We start from the raw sequence: 22,456 nt of genomic DNA, 5'->3' as shown, positions 1-22,456 counted from the left end.
ACATCAGGAACTAACACAGTGTTGTAGGTCAATTATCCTTCAAACAAACAAACAAACAAAGTCATAGAAAAAGAGATCAGATTTGTAGGTACAAGGGATTGTGGGGAAGGGGGTATTAGATGAAGGTAATTAAAAGGAACGGATTTTCAGTTTAAGATAAATAAGTACTAGGGATGTAATGTACAACATGATTAATATAACTAACATTGCTGTATGTTAGATATGAGAGCTGTTAAGAGAGTAAATCCTAAGAGTTCTCATCACAAGGAAAAAATACTTTTTCTTTTATTTTGTATCTATATGAGATGATGGCGCGCGGGCTTCAGTAGTTGTGGCTCGCAGGCTCTAGAGCGCAGGCTCAGTAGTTGTGGCGCACGGGCTTAGTTGCTCTGCAGCATGTGGGATTTTCCTGGACCAGGGCTCGAACCCATGTCCCCTGCATCAGCAGGCAGATTCCCAAGCACTGCGCCACCAGGGAAGTGATGCACACCACAACTGATTCCTTTTCCCTTCCTCCAGCCAGAAAGAGGAGGGGATACTTCTCTGATATTTACTATGGGAATTTGGTCAGGCTCTTAGAGATCAATCTCACAATATTGTGGGGTCCCCAGGACTGGGTTCCCCTGAAGTTTTTAACTCTCAGAGTTGTCCGCACAGAGCCTCCAGCAATTCGTCAATTACAGTGCAGGTTTTCCTACCCCAGCACTGGTTCTCTGGGTAGTTTGTGCTCATGCGTCTCTGTCCGGTAAGCCATGGCTCCCTGTATTCACCTGTCTGACTCTCTAATCTTCACGATAGCAGCTTGCCCTGTGATCTCTCCTCTCACAGATCCAGGAAGAATTGATTTTTTCAGTCTGTTCAGCTTTACGCTTGTTATTCGGACAGAGTGGCACTTCCAAATTCCATACATGTGGAACTAGAAACTGGAAGTCGGTTTTCAGGAATCAGAGAGACCAGGATGCTTCAGCCCCTTTAAATCTCACCAGTGTCGTATGCAATCACTCATTATGGATGAGCAAATCTCATTCTTCTACTTTCTGGCCCAAAATTAACCTACTGCGATTTCCACTGAATTATCTATTACTTATTTTTCAGATCTCCTGTTCTCAAGTCCTGCACAGATTCTAATATCACCTAGGTTATGGAACTATCTTCAGCTGCTTGTAATGTGTAATACGGGGTGGGGATAGCGTGTCACATACTTTGGTTGCAATGTTGTCCATGCGTTGTTAGTCTTAATATTTTTACAGGGGAATTTGGAGAGATTTAAAATCTGTGTTGTTACTGCCACCACATCCCCAGAGTCCTCCAAACAAATACACTTTTGAGAGTGAAAGGTGATGGTATTACAAATTATTCTGTGCCAAAAGGCAGAAGTAAGAGCTGCTCTAGTCAAACTGAAATGTTTGGCCATTCTACCTATAATCTATGGATAAAATAAATAATCCTTAGCTCAGTACACAATGTCGTTAAAGATTTGTACCTACTTCCTTCTTCATTACATTGCCTTCACTCGTTCATATACACTCTATTCATTAGAATGACCTACATGCAGTTTCTCAAATAAGCAGTTTCTTTTCTGAATTGCACCAAATTAATTGAAAGATTAACAGAGATATTTCAGCATGATCCACTATCTCTGAGAGATCCTGTACTAGTCATAAGATGCTTAGGAAGGCTTTCTGACTGTCACTTTTTCCAAGTTTCAACGCTAATCATGGAACTGAATCTTAAGTATTGGTGAAGGTGGGAGAAGTGTTACAGTGTTAATTCATTGTCACTTGCTTTTGCTGGGCTTAAGACACCAAACTTCAGCCTCTCCAAATTATGTCATGGCGTGTATCTTCAGACCAAAAGCTGAGCTCATGTGACAATGATTTCAGCAGTGGAAATAAACTTGTTTCTGTATCTTTAACCATTTACTGTGGGTTAGCTAAATTTGTTATTCATCATATTTAGATGTTTAAAAGTAGAGGCTTATTTATTAGTAAATTCATTGGGAAAGTAGAAAGTAATAGCATCCATCACTCATATTATCTAATCTCCTACTTTAGTTCCAAAAGCAAGATACTTTTATACTGTGGGAGACTCCACTTGGCAAAGGATATTAGTGACTTCTCTTGGACAATATCTTGTCCAAGAGAACAACAGCTTAGCCTCTCTATCTCTTGTAGCTTGGTGAAGGGGATGAGTCCAAGGAGTTGACCTTCAGGGCATGAATTAAAACACAGGACATACTTCCTTCAAGCCAAGTCTATGATTATTGCTCAGTTGCTTCATACAGCTTTTGTTGTGTTTCTGTCTTCATAAAGAGGCTATTCTTACCATTGGTCCTTCTTATCTAAAGATTGTGCAGAAGTCATAATTCATTTAAAATTAGTTTATCCACTCCTAAGACTAGTTTATTATTAAAAAATATCTAAATCTTATTTAGTGAAGTAGAGTTTGTAAGCACTGAAGCAAAATATGGAAGCATTTACTAAAGAGAATGAGAGTTTATCTGCTTTCTTTATTTAAAGGGAACATTCTAAGTCTCAACATTTTAACTTTTTGATGATTATTTCTTTATTTCCCATGGCAAAATAATAAAAATATTATTTACAAAATCCATCTATACTCTCATGTATATACATCAATATTTTCTGTAAATTCCATTCCATTTAAGATCCTTTAACCACTTGGCAAGTGGCACAGACAAGATCTGAATCTAGAGCTGTAGGCCTCTGAGACTCACATCTTTACTCAGGACACTGCTCTTCTTGCTATGTGAGAGAAGTATGGAATGGCAGCTTATCTGTTGCTACTGCCAAGTTCTGCAAGCTCACATAAGGAAAAAGTAAGCAATAAATTATTTGATTTGATTTTTTTTAGCTTCCTCCAAAATGGAAAATAAATATCTTACGTGGATATCCATGCCAAGGGAAAATTCATTTTCATTAGCCTTATCAAAGTTCCTATACTCTACAACTGTACAGCCACATTAGATCCTGCTTTCTTGCACTTGTGGCTAACTACACAATTATCCTGTTGATCAGTGGTTTAGGGAAAACTTTTTATTTTATCCTTTCGTATGATTCCCTGAAAAAACATGGTGCCAGAATTTCAACTTCACCAAGAAGTACTGCTAGGGGCTACAAATATTCTCTTTTGTGCTCTATCCATGAATTTGAGGGTTCTGTTTGCTTTTGTCATTTGAAAACCTCAGCTCTTTCTGGTGAATGCCTAGTAGATGTATGAACTAAGTCTCTGGGAAAAGGAAGCAGAGTTCATTAGGGCTGAAAGGAATCTTTAGTGATTCAAACCATTTTATTTACTCATAAAGAAACTGTGACACTGGAGAAGCTGACTTATCTCAGTCTCCTATTACAAGTCTGTTAGGGGAGAAAAATCTATGATGTTTTGGGATTGTGAATACAGATACAAGCCCTTTCCACAATGTCATATAAGTTAAATACATTCAGTTCTTTGCAACAGAAAAAAAAAAAAAAATTGAATGAGCTAGTGCAAAACATTTAACAATGCTTAGAGACTTCAGTAATGAGATACAGTTTAGAAATTACTTGGGACCTAGGAAGTAACGCCCCGGGATCTCACTACTTGAAGGGGATGACCTGAACCAGAGAATTTGAGTTGGAAATAGAAATTCAAGGTTAATCTTTTAAACTGGAGAATTCAACTGGGTTGAGATTACAGGATAACGTTTTGGCAGTTTTGGGAAAGCCATGGAAGTGTAAGCAGCCTCTTGACCTTAGAGCCTCGTTATATTTTAACCCCTAACCTTTACACTAGCTAAATTCCAAGACCCTTAGGCTTCTGTATATTTTCCAAGATCTTTGCTCGGCCTTGCTTAACACACTGATTCTTTTCTTATTTTAAGGGAAGGGAAATGGTGAGTATGTGATTAAAGGATAAAGACCTTTTCTCCATCAGTCTTGTGACTAGGCTACGTGACCAAGATAGCATCAGAAAAGGAGAATAGTGGAGCCAGCTAGTTTGCACACAGTGGAAAAATGATGAAGACACTGACCCTTTCCCCAAATGATTAGCTGCTGTTATGTTCCCCCTTTTTTCCTTAAAGACTGTCATGGTGGAGCAGAATCTTTAGAGCTGGTTCTTGGACATGAGTCCACCTTCTCCCCAGGTTGCCAGTCTCCTAAATAAAGCAACCTTCTTTTCCAACCAACATTTGTCTCTTGAGTACTAGCTTTTGAGCCATGAGCAGTCAAACCTCAGTTTGGTAACAGAAGCAAAGGAAATTCACACCAGCATCTTGGTATGGAAGTCTGGTACATGAAAAAGAGGCTGAGAATGTTGTGAAGAGATGGATGTGGTCAGAGTAGAATCTTTTGATAGATTCTGTATATCTTGATGTGAGATCTTCGTGAAAAGAGATAAGGTGAAGTTTTGCTCCTAGAAGTTACTTTAACTATTCAGTGCTATATCAACCAGTAGAATGAAGTTGCTTAATATTTCTTCTTTGCATTTCCAAGTAGTGTTTGAGTAGACATGGAATAAAATTCTTCAATTACTGAGATGATAGTATCTGGCATAAACAAACACATACTAAGCTTATGTCATAAATAAGTTATAATAGGCTAAAAATGGACCAAAGAAGGAAGCAGAAGCCCATTGCGAGTCCTCTAACTTTCTGAGCTAGAGTGATGATCTCTACAAGGGGAGCCCATCTGTTCTATTGATGTTCTGAATTGAGCCATATTTAAAGAGTATCTTTCCTGGCTCTTGTTTTTAACTAGAGAGAGCTAGGTTTCAATCCCAGATCCTACATTAAACTAGGGTGACTTTAAGGAAGTTACCTAATTTCTCTGAGTCTTTCTCTCTTTCTCTTTACAATTGAAATATTTGATAAGGTTTTCAAAGATTTCCTATGATATTTATTGAGAAATCTGAGATGAAATCCCTAAATCAGTGGCTGGAATAGAACAGAAATTTGACACACCAACATTGCTGAAGAAGTTTGCTTTGATCTGACTCAAAAGATAAGTATGCATGTATTTTGCCTTCTAATGTTCAACACAGTTCAATCTTTTAGTATACCATCTATTCTCTTGTTTAGACCAAAAATGGGAGAAATCATAAATAGCTCTCATTATGAAAAGAACAGATGAAAAAGTACTATCAGAAAAGGAAGGAGATAAGATGAAGACTGTAGTGGAGATTCACCATGGTAATAACTTTGCACATCAGTTAGCTTTGATTTGTTCCTTATTGTTTCCCTAAGGGTATAGTTCTTATCTGATGCATGAAGTCAAACCAAAGAAAGGGCATTTTCATGACTCACATCATGAGAATGTATAAATGAGAGAGAGAGGAAAAAAAAAAAAACCACACAGCTCTCCAGTGACAGATTTACTTTCCTCCCAAGAGAAGAAAATGAATTGAGTTTTATCCATCCATTCTTTTATATAATATTTTGAAGCACTACTATGTATTCTGGAGATCCAACAAAAGCCAAAAATAAAATAGACACATACCTGACTTATGAAGCTTATAGTCTAGTATAGAGAAATAAATTAATCAAATGAAATCACACAAATATATAAACTGTAATGAGTCCTACTAGGAAAAAGTATAGTAAATGTTGACAGAATACATCTGGAGAATCTGAGTAAGTCCAAAGATCAGAACGACTCCCATGAGGAAAAGACAAATTGGCCGACACCTGAGAGATGGGGAGGGGTTAACTAGGTCAAAGGGTGGGGAGAGAACTCCTGTATTGGGGGCTTAAGTTAAGAGAGAACATGGGACATCTGAGGAATCACATGAGACCACTGAGCTGGAACACAGAAAAAGAAGGGCACAGAGGCAAAATACGATCTAGGGAATGAAGAAAGAAGCCAGATAATTTAAAGCATGGAGGTCCTGGCAAAGATTTTGTTTCTTACATTAATTCTTGAAGGGCTTTACATAGGAAAGACATTATTGAAATTGCATTTTTAAAAGCTAACTCTGACTATTCCTAAACAATTAACTGGAGGGAGATAGAAGTCATTGCCGGGAGAAGAATGGTGAGGCTCTTGTAGTTGGCTCAGTAAAGAGATGTGGTAGCTTAAACTAGGCTGATAATGAAAATGGAAAGAAGTAAATGAATTCAAGAGTTATAAAACAGGTTTATTTGCTTAAATTTGTTGGTGGACTAGATATGGGGAACAAGAGATGGTGAGGACAGCTAAGCATTGACTGGGGTCAGAAGAAGGAAGAAAGAAAAAGTAACCCTAAGTATGATAGTACCACTGTAAGTTGACATCACACTCTGACTTCCTTCCACATGTCCTGGTTCTTCCAAGAAATCCTTACTGAGAGGGAGTAAAAGAAAGTACATGTAAACAAGCAAGGCATGGCCCTAGTAGACTGCCTTTAGCGTTTTCTTCCACTAGGTGGGAAGGTCATATGTGTGGAAAATTTGATGCTGTGGATAATTTTGTGAGTATGTGGATGCAGTTTACGGTAGCTTGCCTCCACGATTTCCCCCAAAGATCCTCACTCCCTTGTATAACACAGTCATATAGTCCCTCCCACACTCAAAGAGGGCTGGCACCCATGTGACCAACATAATATGGTGGAAGTGATGTGTTTCTTCAACTAATATTTATTGAACATGTAGTATGTACCAGGCACTCTTAAAAGCCCTTAGGAATCAATAGTGAAATACTCAGTGAGTCAGTAAGTGTAAAAGAAGAAACAGTAACATTTCATATTTTATTATGTGACAATTATAATGAAGGTATACATTGTTGAGGAAAACTGTAAAATTCTATGTGATCTTTAATACGTATAATATTTGTATTATTCCACATCCAGCATAATGCTCTGAACTTAGTAGGTACTGTAAATGTTGTATTGGATTGATTTAACAATAGAGACTTTTCTATATTTATAACTTAATCAAAATAGGATAAAAAAAAGGAGGATTCTGTTCTACATTGAACGCTTGGCTTTGCATACTGCACTTCATTCACTTATTGCCAATGAAGCCATAACTATTTCACACCTACATAGAATAAATGCAAGCCAGCCTGCACCTCTTATCTCAGGTTGATGACAGCACCTTAGAACAGCAGTTATATTGGAACTAGTCAAGTATCTGCTCATATTTGGGCACAGATCATCCCTATCAGGCATTATGTTTGTTTTCCAAGGACTATTATTTGTTGACACGACCTTTTCTGAAAAAGGACAAGAATGATGATGGCAATTAGCATCGAGTAGGGGAATCAATAAAGGTCTCTCTCTCTCTCTCTCTCTCTCTCACACACACACACACACACACACACACACACACACAGGGCTTTTAAAATCTCACTAAAAGATTGCATTAACAAATAAACCATAAATATTCTACATAAGTAAATCTGAGCAAGCTAAACTGATTTCCTTAAATGTATATCAAACTTAAAGGCTGAAGGAATATGCTGGACCCAATTTTACCAGTCAGTTCTAGCTTGGGAAATTAACACATTTTGTACACAAAATATGCTTCATAGGATAAACCATAAGAAGGACAAGAAACCTAGAGTAGCAGTGACTTGCAAAATGTTAAGTGGCTGGGAAAATAATGGAAGCAAAATTAATCTGTCCTTATTTTTAAGCAGTTAATAATGATCTGCATGAAGAGGTAGACAGGAATGTTTTAAATTAGGCATCAAATGGACTGTGAATTGAATGAGAATAAAGTGATATTAGCAAATAATGGAAAGGTACCACTGGCTAATATATGGAATAACAACTCATCATGGAATCATAGACGTGAACCCTTTCTGTATGTGCAGGTAACCATGCCATACATGCTGCAATCTCTAGAGGGAGTGTGCAGACTGTGAGGAAGAAACCAGCCGAAAAAGTTAGCCAAAACATAATTTTTTAAGGCATTTTAAGTTACAAAACAGCAGAATCTTGATACTGGTGAGGGTCCTGAGAATATCTCAAACATTCGAAAAGCGCCTAACTTTCTCATAAAATGCAGTAGAACAAGGCTTCTCCGGAGTTCACATGTAAAGAGCGAATGCCACTCTGAGATGCAAAGAGTAGCCACATTCCCTCCTTCATTCACTAAGGACACACGCTCTAAATCTAGGGCCCATGACTCTAATTAGTGACTCAGTGAAGTGACAAATTATATATAACCATATGTCATGCACCTTTGGGGTCATATACAAATAGTTTTATGAGTGAATCTTCAAAGTCACATTACAATTTTCTGGTGTGCTTATTAAAATGCAAATTTCTAGGTTCAGGGACTCTATATTTTAATAAGCACCCTATATTATTTGGTTACAAGTATCCTTCAGCCTACACAAGAGGTTAATATTAAGTGTGCCATTATAAGGGGATACACTATATCTTGATCCAAGACAGCAAATAGAAAGATATGGTACCTCCAAGGATAACAGATTAGCAATTAAATTACATGTAAGCCGAAAACAAAAATAACATGTTGTATAATCAAGGCATTCCTGAAGGTTTTGGTGTAAACATAAGACAAGAAAAAGGACAGACCGATGGCCTCTCAAGTTTCTTTCTATGTCAGGATTTTCGTAATGGTAGCGATTATCCTGTAAGACAGTTCAAATTCTGTTGTTTTACCCTTTCAACTGAAAAGCAAAAATGCTTCATAGTGTAAAATAAGAAACCATCCCTTTTTAGCTGAAGAACAAGTAATAACTATAGTTCTACAAATTGAGTGGTAGGATTTCATCAATTACAAATACCAAACAGCCTGACTTATTATGATGACAGAGCACGTAAACAAATCAACATACAGTTTTCGTTGAATGGACTATGCTTTAAAAAATATATCGAGTAGGTACTTAGATAAATGTCTTTTATTTTGTGGCCCCTCCAGTGGAACTGTTTCTGTTGTTAAAGAATATAAGCTTAACCAGCATTGCCTCCTGCATTCCCTACCTTGCTTCTCAATAGCAGAGAGAAATCTGCTGTAACTTTGGGACTCAGTGGAAAATGAAGAAGCATTAACTACACTGGAGTAGATTATAACAATGTATAATCTCAATAAGTCTGCAGTATATGTGATTAAATCACAGTTACAACTGAGCAAAAGAAACCAAAGTAGGAAGAAATAAAATAAGGCCAATATCTCTTAATATAAGATTGAGAAGACTCACAGCTCAAAGCATACAATTTAATTGAAGAAAAGCAGTGTGTTCTTTTAACACAACCTCACTTTGCTCATACCACTGTTTTAGGGAATGCTTTGATTGCAACACTATCTTAGCTAGGGCTGTTTTATCTTTCACCTTATAGAAATGATCCACCATAGGGATTCCCATTAGGCTGTTTGTCTAAAGATAGTACCAGCTGGAGGTGAAGCATTTCAAACCTGCTACTTCAGCTCACAGTAAGGTTGACCTGTGAGTGAGGTCTTTCTCACTGCTCTTCCCACAGAGCAGGCAGACTGAGTACCAGACAAATAGCCAGAATCAGAACAGAATCCCAAGGCACTCATGCTAATATAAGTTATGCTGCTTATGTACTCCTGGAGTAGTAGGAGATGGAGGGACATGTCCAAGTCAGCTAGGGAGAGGTAAAAGTTTCAAACACCAAGTGCCAAGGTCAAAGGCAAAATCTGAAGTGTAAGAAAGTGAAGATATTGGGTACTTTCATTAACAGAGTGACTTTATCATTTCACTCTATCACCCCTTAGGAATTATAGGTATCAGTTAGAGGTCGAAGAACAAACTAAATTTTCTGAGTCCAGTTTAAAGACAACTTGTTAGCTATAGTATTCTCCCAGGGTTGGAAAGAAGCTTGATCATAAGGTCATTCACTAGTCAGTCGTCTACACTCTAGAAAGCAGAGTCTACATTGCTTTTCCAGAGCATCTTTTAGAATTAAAAATGATGTCTGTGGTTAACCTGGCATACCATCTTCAGTGACTGATTTTTTTTTTTAAAGTTGAATTACCAGGGTGTTCTAGCTGACTCAACTTAGGATCAAGATATTTAGTGGGAATCGAATGGAAAATCTGCTCTGAGATTCCTTAAGGCTCTTTGAGGAACTTAATGAAAGGAACATAGATAGTAAAATCAGAATCTAGTCAGTTACTCTTGCTTGTGGCAAGGCTTATATTGAAAACCACACCATTTTATTCTCCATGCTTTCTGATTCTCATTCAAAAGTATTATGCAAAATAGAAAATAATTAATAAAACATAACAAGGTTAAGATACTAGTCTATGCATGATAAAAGATCAAACTGTAAAAAAGAGAGACAGCTATGGTCAAGCACACAAACTGATCCAAATATCAAATACCATTAAAAAATCAAACAAAGCCTTTCATCTGAATGTTCAGAATTCCTTCAAGCAGTTATTGTCCCATATCAGAAACCGAGAAGTCTCATAAAGGAGTAATTTTAAGTAGCCAGCATTGCATATAAAGCTCCTGTCAACCCTAAGATTAGAGATCAAAAACTAGAGGCAGGGGGAGCTTTTCCAGGTACTTCAGGAGACTGTGGAGTTTCATGGAAAAAGCACTGCTCTCTTGAGCTCTGGACTGTTTCTTAGTTGTTTGAGCTCAGGTAAGTTCCTCTGAGCTTCAGGGTTTTTTCCATCCATAAGGCAGAAATTATAAGAACCACTAACATATTTTTAGACCAATGTCATGAAGGTGTAAGAGAAAAGTAAGGTATATAAAAGTGTTATAAAACTGAAAAGCACTGCACGAATATAAGCTGTTATTACTTACCTGAGGAGACAGTCATATTTTCTGTGTCCTGCAGAACTCCTGCTGTTATTATCAGTCTGGCTCCTATGACATCTTTGTTCTTCTAGTCATCACCTTCTTATCCTTTGACCACTTTATCCTTAGTCTGTCCACACAAGCAAATGCCATGCTCGTTGGCACGCCTTCGCAAACTAGTTAGGCTTCACAAGCCAAAATATACCAGCAGGTGAATATGTGAGAGGCTTATGTTTCTCTTGGACAGTGATCTTGTCTCTGGTGGCTTCGGAGATGCTGTGTCTTGTTGCTGGCTGGACTCCATGGTACACAGGAAAACTAAAGGTTGAGTTGGATCCTTCTCCACCCCTCTATCACCTTGTACCAAAGAAATTAGTTCAGTTCCACAGTCACAGACGTCTCTTCTGACCCCCAGCCAGCCATCTCAAAGTGATTGCCCAGAATCAAAAGATACTCCACAGAGAGGCGTTGAAAATTCAGTTTCTGTGAAGAAAAAACAATATTAGAGAATCAATTTTCTATGTCAATAATAACTCCAACTTCTTGAGCACCTTCGGTGGGCCAGTCACTGTGCTTTTACACATGAGGCAGGATAATAATTTAAAGTATTAATTTAGGTGTTTCTTTCCCTGCATTTTGCCCCTTTTAATGCTCACTTCTTCCAACCTTCATTCAAGGGATGAGGACAGAATTTTTGTTTGCTTTCTTCAAAAAGTTTGGGGAAGAGTGACTTGTATTCAGAACTTCCTCACCCACTAAACAAATAATGCTAGATGCTTCCGAGAGAAACATGGGAAAATGGTATTTGTACATATAGACTAAACATCTACCCTAGACTAAACATCTAGGGTACTCTCCATACCTCTGTCAGTAAAACATTTTCTTTGGCTTGAGTAAGAAGCAAAGGAAGAGAGAAAACTCCATGGATCCTGAGACCAAAAAAAACCTATTCCCTGGTTTTCAGCAACAAAAGACAACAGGGCTAGAGGAAAGGGCACCTGGGATATGGGCCTCTAGAGAATGTCACCAAATACTCTACACTCAAGCTGGGCAATGAAGAGAGAATTAGGGAACCCTGGGGTCTGAAAGGGCCATGAACTCTGAGGCAGTGGATGTCTCCAAGGCCATCTGGGTTAACCTATGACCTTAGACAACAGCTAACTCTCCCACCAAGACCAAAGAGCCAAAATCTTACCACTGTATGATATTCTTAAACAGTGGATATTGCTCCCTAAAGAAAGTGAGAATAAAATTTCAGGTACAAATGGAATTGAGTTTTTATCTTTGTATCTCTACTAGCCCAATAGAAGAAGGGTTCAGAGTCAGAAATTACCAGTTAAAGAAAATGAAGAAAGCTTGTTTTCTTCCACCCCTGGATTTATGAGTCTAGATTAATTCACACTACACATTTAATGCCTCAATTAATCCCTATAACAGCATTATAAATTAGGAATTACTCTTTCCCCTGCTATACGTGAGAAGACCTAGATAGAGAAATTTAAGTAGCTTCTCAAGATAGCACAGCTAGTTTATGATGGTGCTGCGCTTCAGCCCTAAGGCTTTCTGACTCCAAAGCCATCTCATCTTCTATTCTATAGTACCTGTACCATGAGGTTGGGCAGCCTGGGCAAAATTCAGTCTGGGCCAAGTACACTTCTGATTCTTCTTAAAGGAAATATGAACCTAGAATGTACTCTTGCTCCTTCATATTAGTACAAAGTGAAAAGAGATTTTTGGGTTTTAGTCACAAAAGTAAACCCTACTAATCAATATAGTTCAAAAACATTTGCACTTGCCTTTTATAGCTGCAATTACAATTTTGAAACACTAACTAGATTTTTAATAGGCATTTTACATCCTAATTTCTCCACATGTGTGGGCCTGGGGGTGGTTCAGAAAGGACAAAACTCATGAGGCATAAAGATCCGTCTGCAGTCATCAAGTAATTTTCTGAAGATTAGAGACTTGGCTGGTCTAAAGAAAACTTTGGCAAGACCCAGGAGTAGAGGAGGCAGCTGGGAATAGTTCATGGCTACTCCTGGGAGTTCCACCTGCATCAGAAGGAGGCTGGCACCAGTGCTGCTGAAAGAGCTGCCAGTGGAGACTGGCACTTATGTACTGAGACCAAGAGGGAAACAAGTTGCGAGACGGTGTGCCAGCTGGAAAAGTAGTGCCCTGCAAAAGGATAGAGATGAGCTCTTATGGAGGGTACTGAATAATAATTTCTAAAATGTGTAAGGAAGGTTGATATGTGGACATGGGGGAACTGGAAACAGATGCAGGGCAATAACGCAATCAAGCAAAATGGAAGGCTAGAAGGAATGAAGAGAAACATGTCAGCCTTGATTGATTTAAAAAAACTTAGTCAGTTAGCATATTCCAGAAAGGGAGCCTGGTTTAGTTCATTTGGTATCAATTATATTAAATCATCGGGTAAGAAAAAGAAAGATGGAGAAATAAGATCATTATGTAAGGAAGGGAAAGACAGTACACAAATACATATTAAAAAGCAGACTGATCTGATTTTAATCCAAGATCTGACACTTTAAAATGTATAACCTTGGCAGCTCTTCTGTAACCATTTTTAAATTATCAGTTTTCTCATTTGTAATATGGGTCTGATAACAAAGAAATGATGGTTGATTTTATTACTATTAAAAGCTATGATTGAATAAGCACTCGATACATGCTAGGCACTGCACTAAGCATGTTGAATGAATTCTCTTAAATTATTGTTCTAATAACTGAATGAGGTACCGTAATTGAAGTTCTTTTTTAAGGTGCCAGACTCATATTAGGTGCTCAATAAATTATGGCTACTATTAATACTGCCACTGAAATTATTCTTTTTAGCTAGTTAATTCCAAACCTGAAAGATATTCTTAACACATATCTATTACTAACTTGATGCCAGATAAGATTGGAATGAAGGATTTAAATTCTACCTCTAACCTTAACTTCAGATAAATATTCCTTCTCAAGGAGATCCAAAACATGTACACTGGCTACAAGCACCTGTATCAGCCAGGATTCGTACCTGTTATGTATTCTGAGCTGGGATTTCCCATTTATGTAAGCAGTCATCTCACTGACGTCCAGACAAAATTTTCTTACTTTCTACTATCCACTAGCTAAGTGAAAACATGTTCTTTACTACTCCATTCCTACACACATTTTTACTAAAAGGTGTGTGCACATGTGCTGTCAGAAGCTCGTAGACTAAATGTTTGCAATGACTACACTTTCTAGCATCTGTAAGAAATAGAGGGCTCTGCCTTTAATTCCAGAATGGCTAGCTCCTTTTCATCATGAATGGCCACCTCCTCATCATGAAAATCCTCCCCAGCCAGTCAATTTAAATTAAGTTTCCCCCATTAATCTCCATCTCAATGTCTTGGCCATTACTTTTAAACTACTTATCAAAATTACCTCTCAAAATTTATACACTATTTTGTCTGCTTACTTTATATTTGTCATTAGCACTGACTACAGTGCAAATTCTGTGAGGGCAAGGACCCCATTCATATTCTTCATCATTCAGAAATATTTACTAAGTTCATACTAGGTGCCAAGCATTATTTCCAGGCACTGGGATACAGCAGTGAAGTGATGTTCTAGCAGTGGGAAACAGACAAAGGGCAAAAAACTGATGTGATGATGTTATGAAGAATCCACAATAGGAGGGACTAAAGAGGGCTCTTGGGCTGTAGCAATGAGAAGTCGGGATGGATGGAGTCTGTTTTATCAAAGGCAATCAAGGAAGGCTTCATGATAAGCGGACCCATGATGATAAGAGGGGGAAGAGCATTCCAGGTAGAGGGAACAGGATCTAGGAGTCAGGAATTGTAGCTAGAGCAGAGTGTACAAGGAGGAGAGAAGGAAGAGGTGATATTGGAAGGATATAGAGCACTATGAAGCTCTGTTGATAAGGCATTTCATTTTATCCTGGCTGGGTTGGGAACAAAACTGGAGAGTTTTCAATAGCGAGTGACAGGATCCGACTTATGTTTTAAAAGAACTGCTTTTGCCTGTTGTATGGAGAATACCCTAGAAGAGACTGGTCAGAGGCAAACAGTTAAGAGATTATTGCAGTAGTTAAAGATCATGAGGGCATAGAGTGATTACAACAGAACGATACAGTGATTGCTGTGAAGGTGATAGACATTGGTCAGATTCTGTATTTATTTTTAAAGTAGAGATGATTGGATTTGCTGAGAGATTGGATGACAGGATGACAGAATGAAAGGAATCGAGGATGACTTCCACATTTTTGGCATCGTTTAAAGCAGCGGTCCCCAACCTTTTTGGCATCAGGGACCGGTTTCGTGGAAGACAATTTTTCCACGGAACAGTGCGGGGGGGATGGTTTTGGGATGATTCAAGCGCATTACATTTATTGGGCACTTTATTTCTATTATTATTACATTGTAATATATAATGAAATAATTATACAACTCACCATAATGCAGAATCAGTGGGAGCCCTGAGCCTGTTTTCACTTGCCACTCACTGATAGGGTTTTGATATGGGTCTGTGAGCAACTGATTTATTATGGTCTCTGTGCAGTCAAACCTCTCTGGTAATGACAATCTGTATTTGCAGCCACTCCCCAGTGCTAGCAGCTCTCCTCAGCTCCACCTCAGATCATCAGGCATTAGATTCTCACAAGGAGCGTGCAACCTAGATCCCTCGCATGCGCAGTTCACAGCACAGTTCGTGCTCCTATGAGAATCTAATGCCACCACTGTTCTGACAGGAGGCGGAGCTCAGGCGGTAATGCAAGTGATGGAGAGCAGCTGTAAATACAGATGAAGCTTTGCTTGCTGGCCACTCGTTCACCTCCTGCTGTGTGGCCCAGTTCCTAACAGGCCACGGACCACTACCTGTCCATGGCCTGGGGGTTGGGGACCCCTGGTTTAAAGATTAGAGTTGCACTGATCAAAAATGAAACACTTGGAGAGAAGTTTGAAAGGTAGAAATTAAGAGTTCAGTTTGAGATGGGTGAAGTTTCGGCTGTAGAAATGTCAAGTAAACAGTTGGCTGTACAATTGTGCAGTTAAGGAAAGAGTTTTGAGACTGGAGATACACATTTGGGAGTTATTGGCATTTGAAATCATTGGAATAGATGGATTCACTTATGAGGAAAACAAAGTAAAGGTCTGAGAACTTTCAGGGCACTCCAGCATTTAGTACTTGGAAAGATGAGGAGGAAAGAGCAAAGGAGACTGAGAGGGATTCCCTGTGAGGTAGAAGGAAAACCAGGAGAATGTGGCATCCTGGAAACCAAGGGTCTATTGCTGCTGCTGGGTTAGTAACATGAGAACTGAGAATGGAGTGCTGGGTTCAGCTATACAGCCAGTGCCTGACAACCTTGACATGAGCAGTCTTTGGGAGTAATGGGGATGAATGCTAAAATGAAGCAGTTTCAAGAAAGCCTGGAAGGAAAGGAAATGGAGTAGAGACAACTCTTTCAAGGGATTTTGCCAAAAGAGGGATTAGAGAAATGGGGCTGTCTTTGGAGAGTGATGTGAGTCATGGGGATAGATTTTGTAAGTGGGATCCCACTTAATCGAAAGGGATAAGCTTGCTTACAGAAAGAGAAAGAAAACTGATGGGGGGCAACTGCAAGAGGGAAGTCCTTGAACAGAAGAGCAAGCATGGGACACACTATCCAACAGAAGGAACAGACCATGGAAGGCAGCTGGGGGTGAGGGGGTTTATTTTCACCGCAACAGGAAAAAAGAGAGAGTGCTTGGGTACAGATGCATGAACAGTGGTAGATTTGGTGTGTGAGCATATAGAAAGTTTCCTCCAATTCCTTGACTGAATTCTTAGCATCATTCACAGTGCCCGGCATGTGGTAGGTGTTCAGAAAATTTACTGAATGGATGGATGTACATTATTAAATCTGATTCCAAAGAATTTCCTAAGAATAATGCTCTGAGCAGGAGCTCTCCTGGCTTTTAGCTCAAACCTGCACTATAAAACAGAAGAGAGTGAGAGGAAAAGAGAGAAGCTTTCCAAATAAGCTTTAAAGATTTACTTCATAACCTCCACCCCTCGCCTTTCCTTCTAAAACAAAGATGTGGATAGAAAGGTATGGGATGTTGTACTTTTATTATAGAAGTAATTGGATATCTGTGACTCCTCTTACCCTCTCATAATATCTGCTGGATATAACTCTTGGCTTTCTCATTTTGGCTACATTCCCAGAATGGTATGTAAAGTGTTTTCCTGAAATATTGAAAAGGAGCCTACGTTTTAAGTTCATCATCTCTTTGCCTGAAAAGTGGCTTATTCTTTTCCTGGTGAAATTGCACTTTGCGCGGGCTTTTCTCTTCCTTGACTATTAAGGTTGAAACTTGGAAACAGTAAGTTTCATACAAGCCAAGCATGTTGTGGTGGACAATAAAGAGATGGGAACATCAATTAGGAAAAGAAAATAAAGATGACGAGAATGTGTTTTTAATGTGAATTAATGGGAAGAGAGGGGATCCAATGTTCACTGAGATTCTACCAGGTGCTATGCTGTCTACATATATTATTTCTATTTAGTCATCTCATACGCATGCACACAAACCTGGAAAGTAGGTATTATTCATGTTACAAAAAATGGAACAGAAGTTTGAGGTTTGGGCTTCCCTGGTGGCGCAGTGGTTGAGAATCTGCCTGCTAATGCAGGGCACACGGGTTCGAGCCCTGGTCTGGGAAGATCCCACATGCCACGGAGCAACTGGGCCCGTGAGCCACAATTACTGAGCCTGCGCGTCTGGAGCCTGTGCTCCTCAACAAGAGAGGCCGCGATGGTGAGAGGCCCGCGCACCGCGATGAAGAGTGGTCCCCACTTGCCGCAACTAGAGAAAGCCCTCGCACAGAAACGAAGACCCAACACAACCAAAAATAAATAAATAAATAAATAAAAGAACGTGAATTTCTTCAATGCTCATATGCTTAAAAAAAAAAAAAAAAAAAAGAAGTTTGAGGTTTAAAAAACCAGTATTTCCACTTTTTAGGTAGATTATTATGTACCAGATCTATTGCTAAGTACTTCACATGCATCATCTGCTTCCATTTTAAAATAACCTTGAAAGGCAAATATTTTTACTCCACCTTAGAAGATGAGAAAGCTGGAGCATTAAGAGGTTTAATGATAGGTTGAAGTTAACACAACTACAGGGGCTCAATCCTAGTTGTTGGAGACATACGCTTCCTGTCACACTCTGTGGTTCCCTAAGGGAAGCTGAGCTGCCAGCGAACTGAACAATACATGAAGAGAAAGCAAAACCATAATTGCTGAAAAAATTTTGATAAATAGCATCAATGGCCCAATGGTTTCGCTGATTATACTCACTAGCTACGTCACAACTGGTTATATCTAGTGGCATTCCTCCGAAAATGAAGAGGAAGTTTCCTTTTATTTCCAAATCTCTCTCAATGCATTCTGACTTGAACATTAGAAAAAATGTACGAGTCTTAAAACTCAGTGCAAGATGGCAAAGGTCTTGTTTTTTTGATCCTTTAAGAAGTAGCTGGCTAGATCACAATGGAATATAAAGAAAGAAAACCTTATATACCATGTGGAAATGTAATTATGCACGTACGTGTAACTTTTTCAAGAGTAATTTCTCCTCAGGCAACCTGGGAGACATAGTAATTGAGAACACAGTCTTTAAAATCAGAACTGAGTTTCCAGGCTGCCCTCATCAGTGCCTGGGTATGAGATTTGCACAAGTTCCTTAGCCTAAGCCTCAAGGTCTCATCAGTGAGAAAGGGCTGATGCTATTACCTACCTCACAGAATCACTGAGAAGAGCCCTGAAATAATCCAGTTAGCACAGTGGCTAACATAGAAAATGTGCTCAATAAATTCTTTCTGTCCCAAATGCCATTTGGAAATAGAGAGTAAGGCACTAATGGTCACTTTAGACCCTGTGACAAGCATGGAGATTGAGCTCAAATAGAGTGCTGGTTTTTAAAGAGGTTCTAATGATTAAGTCTGATGCAGATAAATCACCACATAGGCTGCATGATTAAACTGCACCTCCTATTTAATTGCATCTCAGGTGCCAGGTGCTTGTTACAATTCCTGTCTCCGCCACAAGGAAAGGCTCATGTTTTAGAAGTACGACAAAGTGGAAAGGAGATGAAGAAGTTTAAATATAGCAAAGACCTTAGTACCTTAGTACATGTGAGCAGGGTCCATATACTCTTCCAAGACAATATTATAAAATTATAATACACCAACAATTTTATAAAATCATTTGACAAGCTAGAGAACTTGAAAGAAAAGAACGTTTAAATTTTTAAAACCAGCTTGGTTTTAGTTTTCCTAACAAGTCCAAAAGGAGTCCTAGCCAACTCCCTAGGTCCTATGCAATTACCACAACTATTCATTTAGGAGAGGAATTCATGCCAATTCTTAAAAAGAAATGGTATTTTCTCTTTCCAAATATGATATCATTACTATACACACCTTCTGCTGAGGACAGAATCCCAGGGGAAAATATACCTTTATTCTCTCAGAGCTTTATCTCCAATATCATAGTATCTCCACAAATATAAATGTTCAATTTTTCATGTTTCTGTTCAAAGTCACCTCCTCCATAAAATCTTCCCTGATGCCTCACCCACGTGTAAACTGGTTCCACTTTTCTAAACTCATATATAGTATTTTATTATTTTTGACTGATTCTAATCTTTATCTCTACCTCTACCTCTGTCACTTTTACTACAGAAGATTCTAAAGGGCAAGGGCTACCTTTTTATGCATCTAAATTCTACACAGATCTTAACACAGGCTCCTAGACATGCATAAACTCTTCCCCACCTAAGTATTAAGCATTCGATGTGTTCTAGACACTAACATAATAATTAGTTATGTTGTACTGAGTGCTTTCCTTTTGCCACAAATCTCAAGACTCAAATCACAAATCTCTTTATCAAGGTTTTAGGAACATTATCTCCTTCAGTTCTTAAAACTACCCTGAGTAGGTCGCAATATGACACACATTTTATAAGTTAGGAAGCTGAGGCTTACAGATTGTGAACCATGGACCTAAGATCCTATAATGGTAATGTCTTACTCAGTTCTTCTTACTCTGGAGCTCATGCTGTCGACCACTATATTAACCACCACCACTGCAGACACTCAGTAAATACCCACGCTATGAATAAACAGATAAAATTCAGGGACTATGTTTTGTTTTGCTGTTCTCCAACTCTAAGATGAGAAATAGGCAAGTGCTCATATTTTTTTAAAAGACTAAGAAAGTCCTTACATAAAAAGAGCAAACAACGACCAAAACTTAAATATTTTTTTATCCTTTGAATAACCCAGTGATGCAAACATAATACATCTTGGGTACTGCTGAGAGCATTCAAGTTTATTCTCAGTGACCTGCAACCCGCCAGTTACTTAGACTTAGTGTGTTATGAAAGCTTCGGCCTTGCATTTATAAAGTGAAGGGAGAATTCTGGCATTTCCTTTGGGTAGTAGGACCAGTTACTCAAGCAATTAAGCTTTACTTTCTGTTAATAATACTATATTGTGTACTTGAAGTCTGCTGGCAGAATGGATCTTAAAAGTTCTCAACACACGCAACACACAAAAGGGGTGGTGACCATGTGGGGTAATGGATTTGTTAACTAGCTTGATTGTGGCAACCATTTCACAATGTATACATATCAAATCATTGTGTTGTACACCTTATATATGTATAATTTTTATTTGTCCATTATACCCCAGTAAATTTAGAAAAAAATAACCTTCACTTTCTGCTCCACTCCAAAAGAGGGGAAAGCAACAGTTTTAAACCTTTCCTAATAATTACAAATTCTTACATTTGATCCATATTATGAACAAGTGACATTTCTTACTAGTAGTGTAGAATAAATATGAGATCCAGCTTGAAAAAAAAAGGGGGGGAAAAGCACGGATAGAGGTACACCTTGAGGAGAAAGTCAGTTGTGAAGAAGAGGGCATGGCTAGTCTGGTAACTATATTCATCCAAGCTTCTCTCCAAGTACAGTATACTCTGAATTATTTTTCCATCCAGAGTGCTAAAGTGGGAATTCAATGGGGCAATATGTGGTTCCTGGAAAAATGGATTAAATAGGGAAAACAAACAATATGTTTCTATTAACACTAGCTGAGCTTCTCTTATCTTGAAAATCAGGATTCATATTCTGCAAGCAGTATGTGAAAAGCCTACGCTTTTTGTAGAAAAGAAATTAAAAGCAAGAAGGCTATTCTTGAAAGAATAAAATACACATGTTAACCTCCTAATAATGGTACATAAAAGGTTAAAATATGCACACAAAATTTCAAAGTTTGAGTCCTAGCATTCTCTAATAACCCTTGGAGCCAGACATGATCAAAGACCCTGGTAACCATAGTTGCTTGATGGGTGAAGTGGCTCTGAAATCAGACCGCCTGGCTTCTAATCCAAGCTCCGAAGTCACTAGCTGCACATCCTTCGTGTGACTTAGCCTCAGTTTCCTAAATTAGAGTTCTGGGAGCACAATATCTGATACAGAGTAAGTACTCCAAATGCTAGCTATTATTAGTGTTTTGCTTATTTTAAGTGATTAAAAGTTTCTAAAACTTTACTAATGAAAATTAAAACTGCATAAAGAAAATGAAGACCTGAAGATATTGCTATTCATGTCAAGTCAAGCAAAAGCAGTTGTTTATGGTGGGGGAGAAGTGTGTTGATGTTTTTGATTTTTGTGTTTTAGTTTCATTTTCTTTTTAGAGCACTTGAATATATCAAAAGAAGGGGCAGTTTATAACAATTCTCACTGCCTCATGAGTAACAAAAGGACCACCATAGGGGCATGCCAGAAAGTGAGAAAACAAAATTCCAGTCCAGAAACAACTGTCTACAAGATGTGTTTCCTAAAAAGTTCAGTGCACATCAGTTCTTTTTTAGATGCCCTATGAGAGCTCATTGTTTATAGGAGATTACTCTAATAAGGTTATTTTTAGTCATTGTTTGCAAAAACCACAGTCCTGCTCAATTTACCAAGGAAAAACAAACTGCTTATGGAAAAATGCTTATTAAAAAAACTAAAGAATCCTAGCTCTAGGAGAATAGGATTTGGGCAGCTCCAGAGACCACAACTCTCCTTCTCTCTGACCCTCTTCTTTCTCCTCCCCTGAGCCTCTACCTTCTCTGGTCTTCTGTTCTTGTCCTCCTCTCTCTCTTTCTCCCACTCACTTTTCAATAATCTATGGTCAAGGACATTGGGTTACACAGCCCATTTCCCACTCAACAAAGATGGCTGGCAGGGGACAGCATCCAAGAAGGACTTCAAATGAGACAGGCATCCTAAAGCATTCCACCCTTTGCCTGGCAAGCACTCTCGTCCCTGTAAATACATCAAAAGTAGCCTCTGTGTAGCAGTTACCCATCTATCATATATACAACTACCACCAAGCCCAATTTTTAAAAACATGTCTTCCAAACAATCTGAAATCTATAGAATTTAGTTTTTATTAAATCTTACTTACTCACATTTATAACTTCTAATCAGAGCTTCTGACCAAATAACGAGGTTTGTGAGGTTGTTAATATGACTCAAAGCAAAGGAACTTGGTCCTTTTGTTAGCATGTTTAACTTTATCTCAGGTAAATGTGCTCATTTTTTAAAGTTTTTCAATATATTGAACAGGTTATGTAGTACTAAAATCTACCCCAAATACTGTCTTCAGAGACTGAAGTCTCAAAAATGATAAATCCC

At 38.5% G+C, this 22,456-nt stretch overlaps 1 protein-coding gene and 2 long non-coding RNA genes across 4 annotated transcripts in view; 2 read left to right on the top strand and 1 right to left on the bottom strand.

Moving 5' to 3' along the window:
* Nucleotides 1–22,456, bottom strand: part of LOC309632767 (uncharacterized protein) — a 1,168,925-nt gene that overhangs the window by 612,095 nt on the left and 534,374 nt on the right. For both annotated transcript variants that reach the window (XR_014247049.1, XM_082400626.1), the window contains one exon: nt 10,722–11,198. The gene's annotated coding sequence lies outside the window, so the exon portion shown is untranslated. The remainder of the gene's footprint in view (nt 1–10,721; nt 11,199–22,456) is intronic.
* LOC309632783 overlaps nt 1–22,456 on the top strand; it is a 664,345-nt gene that overhangs the window by 602,645 nt on the left and 39,244 nt on the right. The gene's annotated exons all lie outside the window — the stretch shown is intronic.
* LOC309632776 lies at nt 15,426–18,820 on the top strand. Its single transcript, XR_014247064.1, has 2 exons — nt 15,426–17,345; nt 17,699–18,820. It is a non-coding gene; the product is annotated as an uncharacterized lncRNA (long non-coding RNA).

Source organism: Balaenoptera borealis, assembly GCF_965194805.1.
Source record: "Balaenoptera borealis genome assembly, chromosome: 8".
Lineage (NCBI taxonomy): Eukaryota > Metazoa > Chordata > Mammalia > Artiodactyla > Balaenopteridae > Balaenoptera > Balaenoptera borealis.
This window is presented reverse-complemented; position numbering and strand designations above follow the sequence as displayed.